The sequence below is a fragment of the Sciurus vulgaris genome (assembly GCF_902686455.1).
Source record: "Sciurus vulgaris genome assembly, contig: HiC_scaffold_261_arrow_ctg1, whole genome shotgun sequence".
NCBI lineage: Eukaryota > Metazoa > Chordata > Mammalia > Rodentia > Sciuridae > Sciurus > Sciurus vulgaris.
Window position 1 is genome coordinate 4269677 of NW_027632793.1, and position 25344 is coordinate 4295020.

Genomic DNA, 25344 nt, shown 5'->3' on the forward strand with positions numbered 1-25344 from the left:
CTTATCTAGTTTCTGGTCCAGCCTGCAAAATGCTGGAAGCCACAGCTCATCCCAACACCAAGTGCACTCTGAATCCTTCAACATTTTTCTCCACCTGTCAGAGGGGGGCCCAGAGTAAACTCTTTCCCAAATTTAAGGGAGAAACAAACAGAAGCCCAGAGACAGAAGGAACACAGCTACAAATCCAAAGCCTGAGTAAAAGCCTGAGAGGTTCCTCGGGGTCCAACACAGACAAGACTGAGAGACCAAGGAAGCCATCAGACCAGTCGCTGGCAGGTCCAAACCCCTGTGAGCTCTCCAAGCAGGAACCCAGCAGGGTTCTCAGTGACCTATCACCTTCCAGCAGAAACAGAGACAAGAGAACCATGCTTCAGCATGTAGGAGCAAATGAGTCTTGAAGGGCCCTGCCCTCAGTGGACACTACAGACCAGACTCTGGTCTGCTGAGGCTTCTCCAGAGCCCAGCTGACTTGGGGGCAGAAGAACATGCAGCTACAACTAGACCATCCTTGCATGTGACAGGATGTGCATGACCCATCCAGCAGGCCAAGCTCCTCAAGGACAGAGCTGAACTCAACAGTGCCACCAGCCAGCTGGACAGGATGGATATCAACAGATGGCACCACCAAACAGCAGCAAAGCACTGTAATTTCTCAGGCTGAGGTGGGATATCCACCCAGATGGACCTCATCCTGGGCAGAGGAATGCACCCCAGCAAGTTTGCAAGAACAGGAAGCATAGGACATCTGAACTCTCACAAGAGAGCTCAGTCCGAAAGCAATTTAAAAGTAGAGCTGGGGACTGACAAAATGCTTGGAGATTAAACAACAGATTTCTAATTTTCCAGGCACAACAGCACATGCCTATGGTCACAGCATCTTGGCAAGTTCAAACCCAGCCCCAGCAACTGAGACCCTGTCTCTAAATAAACAAATAAAAAGGCCTGGGGATGTGGCTCGGGTTTTATACTGAGTTCAATCCCCAGTATAAAAAAAATTAGATTAATTGAAAATGAAAACAAAGGTTTGAAAATTACATGGGAGCAATGAAACCATATCCAAGAAATTCATAGCATTGAGTGCATGTATTAGAAAAGAGAAAGATCTGAATAACCACCTAAACTGATGCCATGGACACTTATGAAAATCAGAATGATAAAAATTAGAGAAGAAATCAATTCAATGAGAATAAAATCAATGAATGAGAAGTTAATTCTAAAAAATATTAATAAAATTAATAGACCCCTATTCAGTCTAAGTAAGGGAAGAAGAGGAATCACAAATTATTAAGGTAAGCAATGAAAGAAGGGCCCTTGCTTACAGGTCCCAAGACATTGGGGGTGACAAGGACACAGGATGAACAGCTGATGTACACCAACTGAGTACCTGGGAGAAAGGGACGCTTCCTCAGAGATGCAGCCTGCTAGAGAGCAATGTGAGTGAAAGGGATGCTTCTTTGGAGATGCAGGCCCTGCCTCCCATCTCCCATTGATTGGGTAGAAGGCTGCCCATTCTCAGGGGTTTATCTGTCAGTGAATGAGGCTCCCTGGGAAGTGGCAGCAGCTCCTCCGAGGCCTGGGCATGAGCAGTGGGGCTGCCATTTTCCATCCATTCAGTGATGGCAGCCAGGAGCTGGGCTGGCTAGGGCTCCACAAGCTGCAGCTGAACGGGGAGCCTGGGATTCCACAGCAGCCATGCAGAAGTTCAGCAAGAAGCCTCCCACCTGAGGGCAAAGGTGTCCACCCTCAGGATACGTGAATGTCCTGCAAGTACAAAGGGACATCTTTGGCCTCCAAAAGGAGTGCTGGGATTGCTCCCTCCTGGACCAGCCTGGGTGGGCCATCCAGAGGCCAACATGTGTGAGATGGCTGGGCCCCTTGAGGGATGGTGATGTGGCCACCATGTTCAGAACATGCAGGCCCCAGAGGGAGCAGACCCCAATCTATATCCCTCCCTGGGTGCTGGCTGGCTAGGCTGTGCTAAGGCAGATAGAGAAGTAGTGTCTCTGAGTTGATGTGTGCCAAAGCCATATCTGTGCTCCCTGGAAGAGGCCACCAGGCAGGGTTGGGCTGAGGAGCAGGACACAGACATGGACTGGGTCCACACTTAGGGTAACATGTCTGACTGAATACCTTGCTCTAGTATCCGAGTTCTCCACGATTCTACTTGTGGTGTTTTTGCCAAAGGGACAAACTCAAGACTGGGAAACTAGAGCATCATATCAAAATGCTGGACAATGGAGAGATGACTCTGGTAGCCAGGGCTACCTCCCCAGCCCTTGGCTTCAATGTTTGTTGGCTTGTTTCAAGAGATCATTGAAGATTTTTAAGAGAAGAAATATGGGAGGAGATTATATAAAGCCTGTTCTTTACTTATTAAACCAATAGGAAAACAGGCAGAGACGACCCTTGGGTGCACAGTCAGCCTGGGCACATTTGGAGGGCTCTGCCATCCAGCCTCAGCTCCCCTGAGTCTCATGCTCCTTGCACAGGGCAAGCAGCGAGTAACCAGGCATCCTGTGCATGCTGGGCCCCATCCCCCCCAGGCAGCTTTTGTAAGTCTCTACTCTTGAAAGTAAAATGATGGGTTTGAACTATTAACCCTTCCCCAGAAAGGATACTGACAAAATATTCACATGGGAATCTGTAAAATAACAAGATAATCATGTGCTCAGCAGTCACACACTCGCCAGAAGAAAAACAGGAAGTGAAACTGAGGGCCGACTATGGCCAGGTGGGAGAAAATGTGATTCAGGGTTGAGATCTGTCAAGAAAGAATCACAAGAACTGGGGTTTACACTGGCCTCAGGAGCAGAACTGTGGCCTAGTGTAAATGTGAGATCTCAGGGAGAGAATGGAAAGTGAAGAAGCTGCTTCTCTGATGGAATCCAGCAGAAGAGGAGGCAGAACTGGGGTGTGCAGCACACAGGTGCCATCCAGAAGCAGGGACAGAAGCAGAGCCTGCAGTGGCCAGATCAGGACTCAGGTTGGTCCCATGCCTACTGGACCACCTGGGGGAGGGTCCCTCCTTCCCTTGGTTTTCAAGTGGAGTAAGGATACCTCTTCTTCTTCCTCAGTGGCTTTAAAGGTTGAATCCGATCCTGTGAATAAAATGTGCTGTACAGTTCTGGGTTCTACACAAATGTAAGCTATTTCAGGTACAAGGCTCTTCATGGAAAATGTGTCTAAAAGTAGGACCTGTGGGACAGAAGACTATCCTTCCCTGAACCCCATGAACCCCCACACCACAGGCAGGTCTGTAATGGCACTGGTAAGATTCAGTCAGTAAAAAAAATACTCGGCACACAGCAAAAACATGTCACAAAAACAAACCTGTATGATGGCAGTTACATCCCCAGACACATCCACGTGGCCTCTGTGGGTGGAAATCATCCCTGACTGGAGCTGATACTCTTGGGGCACAGGATGGCATTGCTGGTGCCTTCTCAGAGAGCAGGTTTGTGGAAGCAAGTGCTAGCCCAGGGATGCCACAGTGACCCAGAGGCTTGTGAAGTGCCTGCAGAGGGACATGTCATCATGCAGGACTATGGCTCAAATGCACCAGGATATTTTGTCAGATCTAAACCTGGATTTCCATGTCACCATGAGACCCAAATGCTCTTGAGGTTGACCTTCTGCATAGCAAATATTTCAGGGGCTACTTTAGCTGTTGAAATTAATGATTTATTAATACATTAACATTCAAAACTGTTTGTGTGCCAATAAAAGAAAACAAAACCTATCCAGCCTCTCCACTTTGCTTGCCCTCTGTTACTCACTAACAGTATAGCTGGACCAAAGCAGCTGACTTCCTTACTAGAAAATACTATTTCCATTTTTCTAATGTGCTCAAGGTACCATGTTGGACTCCACGAAATCCCAAAACTCCCAACCATAGGAGCTGGGTGTTGCTGTTCCCTAGAATGCATTTCTCCTAGGGAGCCCAAGGAGATGTCCCTCTGTCATTCCTTACGTATAAGCCCATTTGCAAGGATAGATCTAATTCTGTGCTCCCTGGAGACTTTCATACAATGGGTGACTAACAGTAAAAATGATGATGCTTATCATGGTGGCCATCAATAAGTACAACTAAACCTTCATAGCCACAAATAAGGCGTCCTGCTGGTGGTCTCCCTGCCAGATGATGCAGGGCCACAGATGACGTCAAGCTGGGTAAGACAAGGCATACCCATGGCAGGTAGCATGCCAAAGTGGGGATTAACAAAGGGCTTATCCTGTCCTTTGAAGGAGGCTCCCACCTCACAACTGAGCCAGGCTTGTCCTCCATTCGGGCTTCTTGGTCTCAGCCCCAGGCACACCACTCATGCCATCCTCTGCTGCTGTACTGCTGGCTCACCAGCTGGGCTGGGCATCACTCTCAGCAGTGTCCGCATGCTGGCCAGTGCCCAGACAAGGACAGGAGGGCCAGAGGCAGTGCTTCGCTCCCTCAGGATCTCCTCCCAGTGGGGCCTCCCATCCCCAAAGCAGACCTCTTATGGTTTGGGACTCAGACACATGCAGCGAGTCCACAGTGGGCAGAGCCACGTGGGGGCTTGCCCAGGCCACCGGTGCTTTTTGTGCATGCCCAGCGCTCAGGCAGCTGAGACAGGTGGGGCTAGACAGGTGGATGCACAGCGCAGGCCCAGACCTGCCCGTTCCAAGTGTGCCGGTGCTCTGGAGGCCTCAAATTTGTGTCAGGTGTTGGTGTCTGGCTGCTTCAGTGCCTGAACCATATGCCACCATGGTCACAGGACTGCCCTCAGGGAAGGTTGCCCACGGGAAAGGCAGCCTCCCTCCACTAAGGCCGCTGCCCCTGGGTAATGCTGCCTACCACCGCCCTCAGGTAAGGCCGCCTGGGTAACACCGCTGCCATCTGGGAAGGCCGCCTCCCTCAGGTCAGGCTGCCCTTGGGGAAGGCCTGCACCCTCTATTGGGTATCAGGTTGATGTGTCCTGGGGCGGAGGGAGTGCAATCTGAGACCGACCCAAGGGGCCTGGGCCTGGAGGTTGGGGATCTGGGACAGGAAGTTCTCGGGGAAGGGCACAGAGGAACAGGAGGCCAGGGACTCTTCATACTGGACCCATCCTGTGGCAGCAACTGCCATGGGTAATGCACCTCTCTTGTAAAGGTCGCCACCCTTGGGTCTGGCAACACTTGGGTCTGGCCACCCTCAGTACAGGGCAAGGCAAGGCGGGGTGGGGAGGGGCAAGGCAGCGCAAGGGTGGCAGGGAATAGTGGGGCAGGGCAGAATGGGTTGGGGTGTTGGGGTGTGTGGGGAGGGGTGGGGCCACTTGGGGCATTACTGGAAGGCTGCTCAGGGTGGGTCAACTGTGTGCACATTCCTGTGGCAGAACACTTACTTAGCATGTGAGAAACCCTGGCTTGGTTCTCAGCAGCATGTGCAAGCATGCACGAGTGCGTGTGCGCACGCGCACACACTCACTCACACACACACCACACACCACAATAAATCTTTCTAATTCAGATGACTTTAAGACAACTTTTCAAATCCTTTTTAGAAGATAGAAGCATGACAGTAATATGTTTAATGTCAGCTATTATATGGCATAATATTTCAAACCACTCTATGAAATTTCCTCTGAACTTAAATTATTATAGTACTTATGAGACAAGACAGCTGTTGCTTTTTGCAATTCTGATATATTTATAAAAACAATCTTTTGAAAATCATTTTCTTTTCTAATTTTCAAACTTACAAAATGTATCCATTTGTCTTCCTAAAGTTGTACATTCATCAGAAAGTTTTTCTCTTATTCCTTGCCATCAAGGGGATGGACCTATTGTCAAAGGAAGTGCCATGACTAGGTTTTATCATAATGCCAGTGCCCCTATGGCTTTCAGATCAAAGTCATGTATACCTCTCATATTTGTTGAATTTATTAACAAAAAAATACAATTTTTATTATATTTGAAAGGCCATCAAATTTGAATTAGAAGAAGCAGGGGTTTGACACATTATATTATGAGCTGAACACAGTGCAATTAAGTTTGATCATTTTGGAAGGTTGGCATAATGACTTCTGCCCTGTTCTGTAATCAAATGTCTGGCCTGCTCCATTTCTTGGCAGTGAGAATTGAACCAAGTGACCATTGTAGCACATGTTAGGCAAGCACTGAGGTACATACATCCCCAGCCATTTAAATGTTCAATTTTGAGACAGGGTTTTGCCTAATTGCCTGGGTGAGTCCCAAATATTTTATCCCCCTTCCTTAGCCTGCCAAGTTCTGGGGTAACAGACATATCAAAGTGCCTGGTTTGTCCTGGAGGATTTGATGTCAGTATTATATGCTTCTAATGTGTCTTTTCCTAAGCTAGACCATGTCCATTTTTCCTTGTCAACAGTAAAGGCTTTTTTGTTGTTTTGATGTATGCTTAAGATGAACATGCTTTATGATGAGGCAATACTGTTCATGATAGTCTAGGTGTGTGATCCAGTCTGAGGGAATATTTTAATTTTGATAGTGTTCACACTTTCAGGTCTAACACATGTTGCTAGAAGTGATTATTCATTTTGTACTTGTTTAGATAAATAAGACACCGTTCTTTTTTTTTTTTTTATTATGGTGCTGGAGGTTGAACCCAGGGCCTCCTGCATGCTAGACAAGTGCTCTTCTGTTGAGCTGCATCCCCAGCAACTTTATTTATCATAAATTTTATGACTAGATAGAGTGATAATAAAATCACTTAGAAGTTCAACTTAATTTGGGACCATTCAAGAGTTTGGGCCTCCAATAATGGTTTGTGATTTCTAAAAGAAAAAGTAATTTCCAAAGCAGCAGCATCTAAGATCATTCGTGGACTGTTTCCCCAGTTTCTTTACTTCCTGCAGAGCATCATGGAGGTGATAGAATCTGGTATCCTTCTAACCTCTTCTGCTCATAAGCCATCATCCACTGTGGTTGCCAATCCTGTTTAACTTTTTCTTATCTTTGACTATTAATCAAATGAACAATTTGAATCTATTACTACCAAAGAGTACATATAGAAATAAAAATAGGACAAGGATTCTTTGAGATAGTCACAGTGAAAGTTCCTCTGTGGACGTAGTTCAGTCATGAGTTGAAATAGTCTCTAAAATGTTATTTTAGTGCAAAATGGTCAAGTTTTTAGAAGCCATACCTAGTACCTAGTGACTGCATAAATATATAAGTTGACCTACATGTGTTCTTATTTGAACATAAATCCTGTAAAAGTGGTGCTATCTTGAATCACATATTAGATGAAATGGTTTAATTTTCTGTTAAAATACTTTCTGAATTCATAGTAAAATGCAGAACTAGTTAGAATGTCAGTTATCAGCAATTATAATTGTATAAACATCCAAGTGTTTGAAAACATATAACTATGTCTTAAGAAATTTTTTTGAGTAGTTTTTAATCTTTATAAGTAAAATGCAAAGAAAATACAGAGATTTCCCAGGTAGCCTCATCCTCGTTTTTCTTTCTTTCTTTCTATCTTTCTTTTTTTTTTTTTTTTTGTAGTACTGGGGATCAAACTCAGGGCCTTGTGCTTGTGAGGCAAGCATTCTACCAGCTGAGCTATCTCCCTAGCCCTCATTTTTCTTTTGATATGATTTACGTGCTCTGTCTTAAATGGGTTAATGTCCTAGAAAACGTCATGAAGAACAAACACTAGTGTGCTATCAGTAAGTGCAGTTGCATTTCCTTTGCATTCTCAGTTCTGCCTCTTCCTGTTCCAGGACCACATCCAGGATGCCAAATGACATTAATTTCCTGTCCCTAAAGACTTCTCTTTCCGAGTGAACAGTTTCTCAGACCTTCCTTGTTCCAAAGACCTTCACAAGGTTGAGGACGGTCTTTCAGGTACTTGTTACACTGATTTCTATTAATATTTACATTTTATCTTTATATTTATCATGGGGCTATGGGTCTTGGGGAGGCGGGTCATGGAGGTGGACAGCATCTCTGTGATCTCAGGCCCCAAAGGGGAATATCCTGTTAGTACAGACTTTGCTCACCTGGCTGAGGCAGGGCCTTTCACATTTCTCATTGGAAAGTTTCTGTCTCTGTGTGTCCACATTGTGTTCTTCTGGAGGAAGTCACCCTGCATGGCCTGCACATAAGAAACAGGGAGTTAGCACCATCTCCTTGATGGCTGACTGTGTGCCCCAATTATCTGAAATTCTGCACAAGTGGTTTCCAGTCAACCCATTATTTTCCTATTCAGTTACTTATTTGTATCATTGTGGACATTAGATAGTTACCTTATGCTGTTATTTATTAACCAGTTCTGTAGTTCTTCATTCCTCAATTCATTCTTGGTTTAATATTTGGGGTCTTTCCACTGGGATCTTTTTTCCATTATCTCCTGTTGTCCTTTAGCATATATTTTTTTGCTTCATCCCAAAGTTCTTTCTGATACTTAAATGTTACCCTGGCTTTATATTTACTCTCTTGATTCTAGTATGCGACATTTCTTCAAAGATCCCTGACTCCTTGGATTAGAGAATGATATCAAAATCTTATTTATGACTGGGTATGGTGATACACACCTGTAATCCCAGTGGCTTGGGAGGCTGAGGCAGAAGTTTTACAAGTTCAAAGTGAGGCCCTAAGCAACTTAGACCCTATCTCTAAATAAAGTATCAAAAAGGGTTGGGGTGTGACTTAGTGGTTAAGCACCCCTGGGTTCAATCCCTGGTAGCAAAATAAATAAGTAAATGAAATAATTAATAATACACAAATTTCTATTAAAAAATTTTCATCTGGCAATTAAACGTGCCCATTGCATTTTTTAGAATGATGTTTTATATACATATATATATATATATATAAGCTGTCTTATTTATTTTTTACTTTTAGCTGCAGATGAACATGATACCCTTATTTTCATTCATTTATTTTCATATGGTGGTGAGGATCAAACTCAGTGCATCACAAGATCTAGGTGAGTTCTTTGCAACTGCGCTACACCCCCAGCTTCTGCCCATTGCATCTGTTTTTTTTTTTTCTGTTTCATTTCCTGTTTTTTTAACTAGCACAAAGCCACCAAGATGAGGGAGGTAGTGTCATTCCTCTGATATTTTAACTTAAAAGGTGTGATTGCCATAACTTACTGAAGTATCAACTACATATTTAAATTTATTCCTTTCCAAAGATCTCTTGTTTTGGGGTGCCTGTTGTATAACATCAACAGGATTACAATTAGCTATAGATTTTGAGATCAGGACCTGATTTTTCTTCCAAGCCACGTCCAATCACTGTCAATACACATGGTAAAACCATTTTGCTTTTACAAGAGCATTTTCCTTTCATACCCAGTCACAGCACTGTCAATATCCTGGTTTAGTATTAGGTATGTAAAACAATGCCATTTAAGGTAACTGGTTGAAGAGTATACAAAATATATTATTTTACCAACTTCCTGGAAGACTGTAATTATTTTAAGATAGCATTTTACTTTATTTTTTGGTGATGGGGTTTGACACCAGGTCCTCCCTCACACTGCCAGTGCTCCACCACTGAGGAAAATCCCCAGCCCTCTTTACTTTGAGACTTGTCATTAAGATGCCTAGGTGGGTTTTCCAAACATGTGACCCTCTTGCCTTAACTTTCCAGAGTAGCTCATATTAGAGGTGTGTATCACCACACCTGGCTCAAAATGTTTTAGAAAGCTAAACAAAAATGTTACCTGTTGAAAAGAACAAGAGGAGAAAAATATAGAAGTTAAAAAGAAAATAGGAATGGACTTAGAAGAGAGTTTGGGAGTCACCTGACCAATGGAGGACATCTGTCAAGGGAATTGTGTCACCCTGTGAAAAGGATGAAGGGTTTGATATAATAGCTGCTCTGTGGCCTTTAAGATTAAGGTAATACCCATACTTTAGCATCTAACACTAAATTATAACATCTCTGTTGCCCTTAACATCAATGAAATATCAATGCTCTTCCCATGGCTTTTAATGTTTAATTAATCTCCACACTATAGCATCATATACATATATATTCACTGTCCTGTGACATTTTATATAAATATGATATCTGTTATGTGGCATCTAAAACTAATATAATAGCTGCCTGTGGCATTTCACACTGATATAATATTTATACTATAGCAGCTAATGCTAATGTAATATTTGTCCAGTGGACCTTAGAACTAATATAATCTCCATAGTAGAGCATTTATACTTGATAAAACAGTTGCCCCATGGACTTTCAGAGTAACATAATATCTATAATATATAATCTAAAACTAATATAATAGCATCTAAACTATTCTAACAGCTGGTGTGTGGACTTTAATAATAATGTACTGTCCATACTACAGCATCTAAATTCAATATAATACCTGACTTTTGGTTTAGTGCTAATATAATATCCATAGTGTAGCATCTAAAACTAATAAAATAACTTCCATGTGGCCTATGATAAGCATATGATATCCATACCATAGCATCTAAAACTAGTATAATAACTTCCCTGAGGCCTTTAACTTTAATATCACTACTGTATTCCCAGAAACTAATTTAATAGTTGTCCTGTGGCCTTTAATGGTAATATAATATCCATACTACAGCATCAAAAACTGCTGTTATAGCTGCTCTGTGGCCTTTCATACTAATATAGTATGCATATTGTGGCCTCTAAAACTAATATAATAGCTTCCATGTGATCTTAATACTAATTGAGATGCACTGTGGTACCAAAATATTAGCATGGAAACTCTGTGATCTTTAATACTAATGATATTGATTCTGTAAAATATAAAGTTAATAGAATAGGTATTATATTCTTTGTTCTTTAATACTAAAGATGTCCATCCTGTGTCATTTTAAACTAATGTAGTAGTTGTCCTGTGGCTTTAAAAGTATTATAATACTCATTCCATAGTATCAAAGATTAATATAAGAGCTGTGTCGTGGCATTTATATAAATTAAATATCCATACTATAGCATCCAATACTAATATAATAGCTGCTTTGCTATCTTTTACAGTAGTATTATTAATGTAATGTACCATTTTAGTCTAAGGTCCTTTGGACCTTAAATCTACTGTACTATACAAACTGTCTCATCTCATCTAATCTAATAGATGCCCCTGTGTCCTTTACTACTAAAGTCCATTGATAGCACTGACATTGAATATAATTGCCTCTAATAATAATAATATGTCCATACTGAAGTGTCTGATGTGAATATAATAACTACACTGCATCCCTTAATACTTATGTGATATCCATTACATAGCCTCTGTAACTAAACTAATATAATAGCTGACCCTTGATATTGCTGTAATAGCCAGACTACAGAATCTCACACTAATATATTAGCTGCCTGTGAACTTTAAATAAATAGGCTATGAATCCTATAGCTTCTCAAGTTAGCATAATAGATGCCATGTGTTCTTTAATATTAACTTAATATCCATATGATAACATGTCTACCTAATATAATAGGTGCCCTGTGGACTTAAACATTAATATAATATCTATAATATGACATCTTAATACCATCTATATCCTGTGCTCTTAGTACTAATAATCTACCTATGCTATAGGATCTAAAACTAGTATAAGGGATGACTGTGTCCTTTAATGTTAATATGATAAATGTATTCCATTCTTTAAAATTAAAACAATTCCTGTCCTGTGGCCTCAGATATCTATGTAATATCAATAATATAGCATCTAAAATTAATATAATAGCTATCCTGTGACTATTAATATTCATACAATACCCATGCTATAAAATCCAAAACTAATAACTGACCTGTATCCTTTTGTAGAAAAATAATATTCATACTCTAAGATCTCAAGCAAATTGAATAGCTGCCCTGTGGCTATTAATAGTAACATAATGTCTGTATTACAGCATCTTAAACTAATACAGTGGATAACTTGAGCCTTTGATATAAATGTACTGTCCATGCTATAGAATCAAAACCTAACATAAAATGTGATATGTAGTCTTTATTTAATGTAATATCTTACTTAAACAGTTTGAACTAGTGTAATATATGTCCTATAACCTTAAATACTAATATGATATCCATATTATTGAATCCAAGGCTAACATAATAGCTGACATTTGAACTTTAATATTAATGTAACATATTTACTATACAGTGTAAAATAACATAATAGCTGTCTTGTGGCTTTATTTAAATCCATACCTCAGCATCTAAAACTAATAGCTTCCCAGTGGCCTTAATGCTAATGTAATATTCATATTATAGCATGCAAAACTAATGTAATAGCTTCTCTGTGCCTTTTAATATTAACACAATCTTCATAGAATGGCATCTGAAACTAATATAATTGCTGCTAGACTTCAAAGTTGGTCAAATATCCATTCTCTGGCCTCTAAAATTAATATAGCAACTTCCATGTGGCCCTTATTCTTGACATGATATCCATATTACCTCATGAAAAACTGAGAGCTGCTCTGTGGCCTTTAACATTAATACATGCGTATTGTCATATCTAACACAAATAAAATAGCTGTGTTGTGACTTTCAATACTATTATAATGCCCATACTATAACATCTAAAATAAACCTAACAACCCGCCCTGTAGCTTTTAATATGGATATGATATACATACTGTAGCATCTTACATTAACATTTGTCCTGTGGCCTTTAATAGTAATAAAATAGCCAGACATTAGTACCTCAAACTGATGAAATAGCTGCCTTTAACCTTTAACATCAATGGAATACCCATAATTTGCTACCTAAAATTAATATAATAGCTGCCATGTGCCTCTTTGTACTAATATTGTATGCAGAGAATAACATTGAAAATTAATATAATGGCTGACTTCTGGCCTTTGCATTAAAGAAATATTGATGCAATAACATAGCTCATATAGTAGTTGAAATTTGGTCTTCAGTATTAATATAACATGTATACTACAGCATCTTATACTAATATATTAGCTGTCCTTTGGCCTTTAATATTAATATAAAATCCATGCATAGCCTTTGATCTAATATCTGCTCTGTGGCAATTAGAGCTAATATAATAGCTTGCCTATGACAATATTAATATGATAGCAAATCTAAAATAATGTAATTGCTTCCTTGTGACCTGTAATACTTACATGATATGCAAACTATGGCATCTACAACTAATAAAATAGCAGTCTGCTGGCTCTTAATATTTATGTAATGTATATACTCTTAAGTAATATAGTAACTGCATTGTTGTCTTTAATACTAATCTATTATCCATTGTATAAACTTTTAACACTAATACTATAGCTGCCCTGTGAACTTTATTATTGATAAACTATTCATACTGTAGCATCTAAGAGAGAAAAAAGAGCTAACTTGTGGATATTAATATTGATGTAATATGCACACCATAGCATGTAAAGCTAATAACTGCCCTGTGGTTTTACTATTATAAAAACATCCATAGTATATCATGTAAAATTAATATGCTAGATTCCCTGTAGTCTTTAATGTTAATACAATATACATGACATAGCATCCAAAACTAATATAATAGCTACCCGGCAGCCTTTAACACTAAAATGATAATCCATGTTTCATGTGTGGTGTGCTTAATTATTAATGTCATAGCCATAATATAAGAAACTAATATAATATATGACTTCTGGCTTTTAATGCTAATAAGATACCTACAGTAACCATCTAATGCTGATATAACAGTTGCCATATGCCCTGCATATTAAGATGTTTTCCATATTGTAGCATGTAAAAATGATAAAATAGATGACCTAGTACTCATTTGTTTTTTTTCCACTTTTTTTTTATTGTAAACAAATGGGATACATGTTGTTTCTCTGTTTGTACATGGCGTAAAGGCATAACATTTGTGTAATCATAAATTTACATAGAGTAATGTTGTTTGATTCATTCTGTGATTTTTTCCCTTCCCGCCACCCCTCCGACCCCTCTTTTCCCTCTATACAGTGCTTCCTTCCTCCATACTTGCCCCCCTCCCTAACCCTAACTCTAACCCTAACACTAACCCATCCCTCCCCCCATTATGTGTCATCATCCACTTATTCGCAATATCATTCTTCCTTTGGCTTTTTGAGATTGGCTTATCTCACTTAGCATGATATTCTCCAATTTCATCCATTTGCCTGCAAATGCCATAATTTTATCATTCTTTATGGCTGAGTAATATTCCATTGTATATATATACCACAGCTTCTTTATCCACTCATCAATTGAAGGGCATCTAGGTTGGTTCCACTGTCTGGCTATTGTGAATTGAGCCGCTATGAACATTGATGTGGCTGTATCTCTGTAGTATGCTGATTTTAAGTCCTTTGGGTATAGGCCAAGGAGTGGGATAGCTGGGTCAAATGGAGGGTCCATTCCAAGTTTTCTAAGGAATCTCCACACTGCTTTCCAGAGTGGCTGCACTAATTTGCCATCCCACCAGCAATGTATGAGTGTACCTTTCTCCCCACATCCTCGCCAACACCTGTTGTTGCACGTATTCTTGATAATCGCCATTCTAATTGGGGTGAGATAAAATCTTAGGGTGGTTTTGATTTGCATTTCTCTTATTACTAGAGATGTTGAACATTTTTCCGTATGTTTGTTGATTGCTTGTAGATCTTCTTCTGTGAAGTGTCTATTCATTTCCTTAGCCCATTTGTCGACTGGATTATTTGAATTCTTGGAGTACAGTTTTTTGAGTTTTTTATAGATTCTGGAGATTAGTGCTCTATCTGAAGTATGATTGGCAAAGATTTTCTCCCACTCTGTAGGCTCTTTCTTCGCATTGCTGATAGTTTCCTTTGCTGAGAGAAAGCTTTTTAGTTTGAATCTATCCCAGTTATTGATTCCTGCTTTTATTTCTTGTGCTATGGGAGTCCTGTTAAGGAAGTCTGGTCCTAAGCCAACATGTTGAAGATCTGGACCTACTTTTTCTTCTATAATCTGCAGGGTCTCTGGTCTGATTCTGAGGTCCTTAATCCATGTTGAGTTTAGTTTCATGCATGGTGAGAGATATGGGTTTAGTTTCACTCTGTTGCATATGGATTTCCAATTCTCCCAGCACCATTTGTTTTGATAAAATACAGCACCCCTTCATGCTCAAAACACTAGAAAAAATAGGGATAGTGGGAACATTCCTTAACAGTGTAAAGGCCATTTATGCTAAGCCCATGGCTAATATCATTCTAAATGGTGAAAAACTGAAAGCATCCCCCCTAAAAACTGGAACAAGGCAGGGATGCCCTTTTTCACCACTTCTATTCAACATCGTCCTTGAAACTCTAGCCAGAGCAATTAGACAAACCAAAGAAATTAAAGGGATACGAATTGGAAAAGAAGAACTCAAACTACCCCTGTTCGCTGATGACATGATTACATATTTAGAGGAACCTGGAAATTCCGCCAGAAAACTCTTAGAACTCATAAGTGAATTCAGTAAAGTAGCAGGTTACAAGGTCAATGCTCATAAATCCAATGCATTTTTATACATAAGTGATGAATCTTCAGAAAGAGAAATTAGGAAATCTACCCCATTCACAATAGCCTCGAAAAAAATAAAATACTTGGGAATCAATCTCACAAAAAAGGTGAAAGACCTCTACAATGAGAACCATACAACACTAAAGAAAGAAATTAAAGAACACCTTAGAAGTTGGAAAGATCTTCCATGTTCTTGGATAGGAAGAATTAATATTGTCAAAATGGCCATACTACCAAAAGTATGATACAGATTCAATGCAATTCCAATTAAAATCCCAATGACATACCTTACAGAAATAGAGCAAGCAATTATGAAATTCATCTGGAAGAATAAGAAAACCAGAATAGCTAAAGCAATCTTTAGCAGGAAGACTGAAACAGGGGGTATTGCAATACCAGATCTTCAACTCTACTACAAAGCAATAGTAACAAAAACAGCATGGTATTGGTACCAAAATAGAAAGGTAGAACAATGGTACAGAATAGAGGACACGGACACAAACCCAAATAAATACAATTTTCTCATACTAGACAAAGGGGCCAAAAATATGCAATGGAGAAAAGATAGCCTAGTACTCATTTGTAATTCACCTTGTAGCATTGAAAAATGATAGGGAAACTGTCTTGTGGCCCTCAATGCTGACATGGTATCCATATTATAGCTTTAAAAACTGATAATGGGGCAACCTTGTGGCTGTCTGTGTGAAAAAGAAAATCCTTGGGGCATTCCCTGTGGTCATTAGTTATTAATGTCACTTGTATTCATGCAATCATACAACATCATATATAGTGTGGTCCTTAATGTTAGTATGATTACTATATGGTGGCATTTGTTACTAATCATTCTCTGCAGGCCTTTAGTATTTATCTAATATTCATGTAGAGCTTCAATTCTCATATACTAACTTCCCTGTGGCATTAATGCTACTAGAACATCTGTATTTGAAAACTGAAATTGATGTTACAGCTCCCTGGGGCTTTCCAAATTAGTAAATTATACTGCTAATGGCATTTAAACTAATATCAGAGATGCACTGTGGCCTTCAGTACTGAACAGATAACCATTTCATAGCATCTATAAGTGATAAAATAGATGCTTTTTGGACTTTACAAAAGAAAAAGAATTTCAAATTATAGTATGAAAAAGTGATAAAATTGATGTATTTGGGCTTTTAATATTGCTATATTGTCCATGTCATAGTATTAAAACTTGATCAAATAGGTTCCCTGCGTCTTTCAGGACTGGTAGGCTATTCCCATGGACCCACAAATAATTCATGTAACAGGTGCATTGTAGCCCTTAGTATGATATGACAAGCATATTAGAGCATGGAAAGCAATAGAGCAGCTGCTGCCACATCTTTGGCAGTGATAGTAATCATAATAGAACACAGAAACTGCAAGGTGCTGCCTTGTGACTTTCAGGGCTGAGATGGTATCCACATTGTAGCTTTTAAATGTGATAATGTGCCTGTCTTGTGGCATGTGATACCAAAATGAAAATTCATTTTATATAAACTGTGGTCTTTAGGATTAATGTTATATCCATAGCACAGCATCCCAAAATAATATCATATATAAATTGTGGCCCTTAATTCTAATATGATAAAGTTAAAAATATTATTTATTACTAATATGATTTCTCCCTGTATCTTTTAATAATATAATATCCACATGTATCATTAACACTGATAAAATAACTGCACTGTGGCATTAATTCTAAAGTATTATCTGTATTTTAAACCTATATAATATTTCATCTTTCCTATGGGTTTTTATATTAATAAATTCTCCATATAATAGTATAAAAGTGATATAATTTGGTGTGGTGGCAGACCCTTGTGGAGCTCATCACTGCTGGCCCTCAGATTCCACTGCTGGCAGTTATGTTTATGGGGTTACTTGGCAACAGCTATTCCACCATTGACAGTAACTGCCCAGTTAGGGCGCTTGGCAGCAATTCCTTCTGTTTGGGAGGATTAAGTAAGAGACTGAGGAAGTCCCCAGGGGAAAGGGTATACAAGACTTCCTGATGAAGTCAGCCTGGAAGAAATTGGCTGCCTTTCACTTGGAGGGCAAGATTCAGAGATTCTACGAGGCTGTAAAGATTGGCAAATTAGCAGCAGTGAAAGGTTTTTTTATTCCAGGGAGGTGATGTTGATGAACCTGATAAAACACAAGGTATGGAGGAGTCTGTGTGGTCAGGGGCTGAAGGGCAAGAGGTCAGTTTGGGGAAGAGGGACTGATGGGGCTGTACCACACTGGCTCTGCTCATGGGGCAGAGCAGAAGGGAGACCAGCTCTCCTTTCACCAGGAGATGACTTTCAGACCCCCATGGAGGCCTCTGTACTGGGGACCTGCAAATCTTAGAGGTCTAACACCCAGGTCCTCTTAATGAGCAGTAAAACAAAAGCAAAATTTCAGCTGGTTTTCTTGAGGACTGTTTTAACAGGTAAGTACACACAGCAGTTTAATGTTAATGTACAGACTTTCAAAAGTACATTATATACACTGTAGAAAAGTGCATAATGATTAAATATTGCTCATAATATAGCAACATGAGGGCTGAAAAAGAGTTCTTCAGATATAATACATTATGTGCTGTTTACTGAGAGAACTTACAAGAACTCTTCAATGGAGAATATGGCTCCACCATTTTTTGTTTTTTGTTTTCTTGTCTTCTGTTCATAACATTACTGTGAAACTTACAGAAAGAAGAAAAAACTTACTTCTCACAGGCTTGACTCACAATTTAATCAAATTCTGAAGGTTAACTTGGTGTCCTCTTCACCAGCCAACTGTCTTCAGAGCAAGACTTGTGGAAGAGCCCTGAATTTTCTGCAAAGACTTCATTGTTACTTTTCAAAAGAGCAGAAAATAAAGTTCACTGGCAGATTACCCACCTTCCAAAGCACCAAATATTATGCTTTTCCAATTTTGTCACCACTTTGACAGACAACACTTAAAAATAATCTGCCAAAATCTTTCTGCACAACATTGCTGGTTCCTCTGTTCCAATACAGTTCCCTGTAGTTGTACCTTACTCTTTTCTTTTTATGTAAGCAAGGAGAACAGAGCATTGGTCCACAGAATCTAGGAAGTGAAAGCTTTCAGTCACCAGGGATAAGGGAACAGCATACATAAGGTTCCCAGTCTGCACAGGCTGCCTGCTTCTCCCCTACTGTGCATTGCCCTGCCTTGTTCCCAAGGAACTAAGGATATCCATATGGGCTTGGGCCCTGGTGGTGGTTATGTGGAAGGAAATACTCCTTGTCCCAAAATGTGAGCTATTTCTACAGTTATCAATATTGCAAAATTTTCACAAATAATAAAATATCAAAGTTATACCATTTTGCAGTCCCATATGCATGCAGTATTTTAAGATCATAACACTATGAAAATGTTTGTAAAGAATGAGGACTTGGAGGGTTTCAAGATGGCGGCCAAGAGGGTGGCTGCATTTCATGTTGCTCCAGGACTCAGGATTCAAAAGAGGAGATATTGAGACACTTGGGACCAACTCAAAGCAGCCGAGTGACTCCCACCCGTTGGGAAGGCGTCCCGGATGGAACGGTGGTCCCGGAACGCAGGGAACTTTGTGAAGTAGAGCTGCCGGTGAGACGCCCCTCTCCTCGCTGGAGCAGTGAACTTGGACAACTGGGAGCTCCGTAAAGGAGGCCGCTCGGCACAGCGCTGGGACTCGGAACAACCACTGGGGCTCCAGCAGCTGTCCAGGGGAGGAGTGGTGAGGAGAGCTGTGTGGACTCAGGACACCGGGGCCTGCCCTGAGGAGGAGGAGGAGGAGCGTGGCCACTTGGATTCGGAGTGACTGCACCAGAGCTACAGGCGGTTGCCAGAGGAAGGGCTGTGTGGTGAGCTGTTTGGACTCAGACCACTTCTGAACACCGGGGCCTGACCGGAGGACTAGGAGGAGGAGGAGGAGGAGCATGGTGGGTCGTTTGGACTCGCAGTGACTGCATTAGCACTCCAGGTGGCTGCTCAGAGGAGAAGGCGAGTGGTGAGTTGTTTGGACTTAAAGTGACAGCTCCTGAACACAGGGGGGTTGCCTGGAGGAGAAGCATGGTGGGTCGCTTGGTCTTGAGTGGCCGCACCAGAGCTCCGGGCGATTTCCCAGAGGACCCATGCAGCGGGTCACGTGGATTCAGAGCCACTCAGAGCGACTGCTCCTGAACACCTGGGGGGTTATCTGGAGAAGGAGGAGGAACGGGGAAGGTCACTTCGACTCGGAGTGATTGATTGCCCAGGGCTATGGGTGGTTGGTGGGAGGTGGAGGCCCACAGTGAGTTTCTTGGACTCCTAGTGACCGCACCGGAATACTGGGTGGCAGTCTGGAGGAAGAGGCGTATGGCAGGTCCCTGGGACTCAGAGCGATTGTACGGGGCTCCAGGTGGCTGCTCAGAGGAGGGACCGCATAGCCAGGCGATTAGGTGCAGAGCAGGGTCCCAGGATCTAGGAGGCTTCTTGGTGGAAGAGCCGCACAGAGACAGGCTTAGGGCGGAGCGAAGGTTCCAGTCCTGCGGGCAGATTCTCTGAGGAGGGGCAGCCTAAGGAGATTCATCTGCGAAGGGTGAGGCTCCCAGGCCCAGGAGGTAGGGCCAGGCCCCTGGGAACTTTGCAGAGGAAGGCAGCCCAGCCCAGGTGGTAGCTGTAAATTGAGGGGAACCTCTAGGAGGGAACTGACCAGCGACACCTCCCCACCAGTTGAGTCTTCCCTGCCGGGTGAGGTTTCCCCACAAAGACAGGAAAACCAGAGACTCAGGCCCAAACAGGCCTTGCCTCAGCCCACAGCCTAGGTCCCCTTTGGATGACCATTGGTCAACAAGTGGAGTCACCTCTGCCCACTAGCAGGGATTATACCCCACCTGAAGGCCACCACTCCTAGAGAGGCAGCTTCCTTGTGGAGCACCGCATTATCAACTTCCTCCAAGACTTCAGGATACTGAAGGCTAAGGGGGGATATATATAGAAATCTTCAGGGATATTGTAAGTCAATAGAGGAAATCTGCAATATCTCAGCGGTCCACTGATACCTGAACAACATGAGAAAACAAGGAAAGAAAATGCTGCAAACAAATCTAGATGTTACATCAATAAAACCCAATGACAGCATGGCAGAAGAAATGACAGAAAAGGAGTTCAGAATGTACATAATTAAAATGATCAGAGAAGTAAACGATGAGATGAAAGAGCAAATGCATGCACTGAATGATGAGATGAAAGAGCAAATGCAAGCATTGAATGATCACACCAATCGACAATTAAAAGCAAATACAGGAAGCAAAAGATCATTTCAATAAAGAGTTAGAGATATTGAAAAAAAACCAAACAGAAATCCTTGACATGAAGGAACAAATAAACCAAATTAAGAACTCCATAGAAAGCATATCCAATAGGATAGAACACCTGGAAGACAGAACCTCAGACATTGAAGACAAAATATTTAACCTTGAAAACAAAGTTGAACAAACAGAGAAGATGGTAAGAAATCATGAACAGAATCTACAAGAACTATGGGATATCATGAAAAGGCCAAATTTAAGAATTATTGGGATTGAGGAAGGCCTAGAGAAACAAGCCAAAGGAATGAACAATTTATTCAATGAAATAATATCAGAAAATTTCCCAAATCTGAAGAATGAATTGGAAAATCAAGTTCAAGAGGCCTATAGGACTCCAAATACACAAAATTACAACAGACCCACACCAAGGCACATTATAATGAAAATACCTAACATACAAAATAAAGACAGAATTTTAAAGGCTGTGAGAGAAAAGAACCAAATTACATTCAGGGGGAAACCAATACGCATATCAGCAGATTTTTCAATCCAGACCCTAAAAGCTAGAAGGGCCTGGAACAACATTTTTCAAGCCCTGAAAGAAAATGGATGCCAACCAAGAATCTTATACCCAGCAAAACTTACCTTCAAATTTGACGATGAAATAAAATCCTTCCATGATAAACAAAAGCTAAAAGAATTTAAAAAAAGAAAGCCAGCATTACAGAATATTCTCAGCAAAATATTCAATGAGGAAGAGATGAAAAACAAAGAAGCAAATCAGCAAAGGGAGGAATTATCCTAAAGGAATTGTCAAATAAAGGAGGAAACAAGTTGTGTCAAACAAATAAATAAATAAAATTTATAAAATTAACCAAATGACTGGGAAACCAAATCATATCTCTATAATAACCCTGAATGTTAATGGCCTGAATTCATCAATCAAAAGACATAGATTGGAAGATTTGATTAAAAAGAAAGTTCCAAAAATATGTTGCCTGCAAGAGACTCACCTCAGAGAAAAAGATACCCATAGACTAAAGGTGAAAGGATGGGAAAAAACATACCGTGCACATGGACTCAGCAAAAAAGCTGGAGTATCCATCCTCATTTCAGATAATGTGGACTTCAAGCCAAAGTTAGTCAGAAGGGATAAAGAAGGACATTTCATACTGCTTAAGGGAAGCATAAATCAGCAAGATATAACGATCATAAACATCTATGCCCCAAACAGTAGCTCATCCATGTATGTCAAACAAATCCTTCTCAATTTCAGAAACCAATAGACCATAACACAATAATACTAGGTGATTTTAACACACCTCTCTCACCACTGGACAGATCTTCCAGACAAAAATTGAACAAAGAAACCATAGATCTCAATAACACAATCAGTAATTTAGACTTAACAGACATTTATAGAATATACCATCCAAAGAGCGAATACACTTTCTTCTCAGCAGCACATGGATCCTTCTCTAAAATAGACCATATATTATGCCACAAAGCTAATGTTAGCAAATACAAGAAGATAGAGACACTACCATGTATTCTATCAGATCATAATGTATTGAAGTTAGAAATAAATGAAAAGGTAAAACACAGGAACTATTCCAACATCTGGAGATTAAACAATATGCTATTATATGATGAATGGATAACAGAAGATATTAGGAAGGAAATTAAAAAATTCTTAGAGGTAAATGAGAACAAAGAAACATCATATCAAAATCTCTGGGACACTATGAAAGCAGTACTTAGAGGGAAATTTATTTCATGGAGCGCATTTAATAAAAGAAGTAAAACTCAACAAATAAATGACCTAACACTACAGCTCAAAGTCCTAGAAAAAGAAGAACAGAATAGCATCAAAAGTAGTAGAAGACAGGAAATAGTTAAACTCAGAGCTGAAATCAATGAAATTGAAACAAAAGAAAGAATACAAAAAATTGACAAAATAAATAGTTGGTTCTTCGAAAAAATAAACAAAATTGATAAACCTTTAGCCACACTACAAAGAGAAGACGAGAGAAAACCCAAATCACTAAAATTCAGAATGAACAAGGAAATATCACAACAGACAGGATTGAAATACAAAACATAATTAGAAGCTATTTTGAAAAATCTATACTCCAACAAAATAGAAAATTTCGAAGACATCAACAGGTTTCTAGAGACATATGAATTGCCTAAACTGAATGAGGAGGACATACACAATTTAAATAGACCAATTTCAAGTACTGAAATAGAAGAAGTCATCAAAAGCCTACCAACAAAGAAAAGTCCGGGACCAGAGGGGTTCTCAGCCGAGTTCTACAAAACCTTTAAGGAAGAGCTCATTCCAATACTTCTCAAAGTATTCCATAAAATAGAAGAGGAGGGAACCCTCCCAAACTCATTCTATGAAGCCAATATCACACTGATACCTAAACCAGACAGAGACTCATCAAGGAAAGAAAATTTCTGACCAATATCCTTAATGAATATCGACACAAAAATTCTCAACAAAATTTTAGCAAATCGCATACAAAAACATATTAAAAAGATAGTGCATCACGATCAAGTGGATTTCATCCCAGGGATGCAAGGTTGGTTCAACATCAGGAAATCAATAAACATAATTCACCACATTAATAGACTTAAAGTAAAGAATCACATGATTATTTCAATAGATGCAGAAAAAGCATTTGATAAAATACAGCACCCCTTCTTGCTCAAAACACTAGAAAAAATAGGGATAGTGGGAACTTTCCTTAACATTGTAAAGGCCATTTATGCTAAGTCCATGGCTAATATCATTCTAAATGGTGAAAAACTGAAAGCATTCCCCCTAAAAACTGGAACAAGGCAGGGATGCCCTCTTTCACCACTTCTATTCAACGTCGTTCTTGAGACTCTGGCCAGAGCAATTAGACAAACCAAAGAAATTAAAAGGATATGAATTGGAAAAGAAGAACTCAAACTATCCCTGTACACTGATGACATGATTATATATTTAGAGGAACCTGGATATTCCACCAGAAAACTCTTAGAACTCATAAGTGAATTCAGTAAAGTAGCAGGTTACAAGGTCAATGCTCATAAATCCAATGCATTTTTATACATAAGTGATGAATCTTCAGAAAGAGAAATTAGGAAAACTACCCCATTCACAATAGCCTCGAAAAAAATAAAATACTTGGGAATCAATCTCACAAAAGCGGTGAAAGACCTCTACAATAAGAACTATACAACACTAAAGAAATTAAAGAACACCTTAGAAGATGGAAAGATCTTCCATGTTCTTGGACAGGAAGAATTAATATTGTCAAAATGGCCATACTACCTAAAGTGCTATACAAATTCAATGCAATTCCAATTAAAATCTCAATGACAAACCTTACAGAAATAGAGCAAGCAATTATGAAATTCATCTGGAAGAATAAGAAACCCAGAATAGCGAAAGCAATCCTTAGCAGGAAGAGTGAAACAGGGGGTATTGCAATACCAGATCTTCAACTCTACTACAAAGCAATAGTAACAAAAACAGCATGGTATTGGTACCAAAATAGAAAGGTAGATCAATGGTACAGAATAGAGGACATGGACACAAACCCAAATAAATACAATTTTCTCATACTAGAAAAAGGGACCAAAAATATGCAATGGATAAAAGATAGCCTCTTCAACAAATGGTGCTGGGAGAATTGGAAATCCATATGCAACAGAATGAAACTAATCCCATGTCTCTCACCATGCACGAATCTAAACTCAAAATGGATTAAGGACCTCAGAATCAGACCAGAGACCCTGCAGATTATAGAAGAAAAAGTAGGTCCAAATCTTCACCTTGTTGGTCTACGATCAGACTTCCTTAACATGACTCCCAGAATACAAGAAATAAAAGCTAGAATCAACCACTGGGATAGATTCAAACTAAAATGCTTTCACTCAGCAAAGGAAACTATCAACAATGCGAAGAAAGAGCCTACAGAGTGGGAGAATATCTTTGCCAATCATACTTCAGATAGAGCACTAATCTCCAGAATCTATAAAGAACTCAAAAAACTCTACTCCAAGAATTCAAATAATCCAGTCGACAAAAGGGCTAAGGAAATGAATAGACACTTCACAGAAGAAGATCTACAAGCAATCGACAAACATATGGAAAAATGTTCAACATCTCTAGTAATAAGAGAAATGCAAATCAAAACCACCCTAAGATTTTATCTCACCCCAATTAGAATGGCGATTATCAAGAATACGTGCAACAACAGGTGTTGGCGAGGATGTGGTGAGAAAGGTACACTCATACATTGCTGGTGGGACAGCAAATTAGTGCAGCCACTCTGGAAAGCAGTGTGGAGATTCCTTAGAAAACTTGGAATGGACCCTCCATTTGACCCAGCTATCCCACTCTTTGGCCTATACCCAAAAGACTTAAAATCAGCATACTACAGAGATACAGCCACATCAATGTTCATAGCTGCTCAATTCACAATAGCCAGACTGTGGAACCAACCTAGATGCCCTTCAATTGATGAGTGGATAAAGAAGCTGTTTTATATATATACAATGGAATATTACTCAGCCATAAAGTATGATAAAATTATGGCATTTGCAGG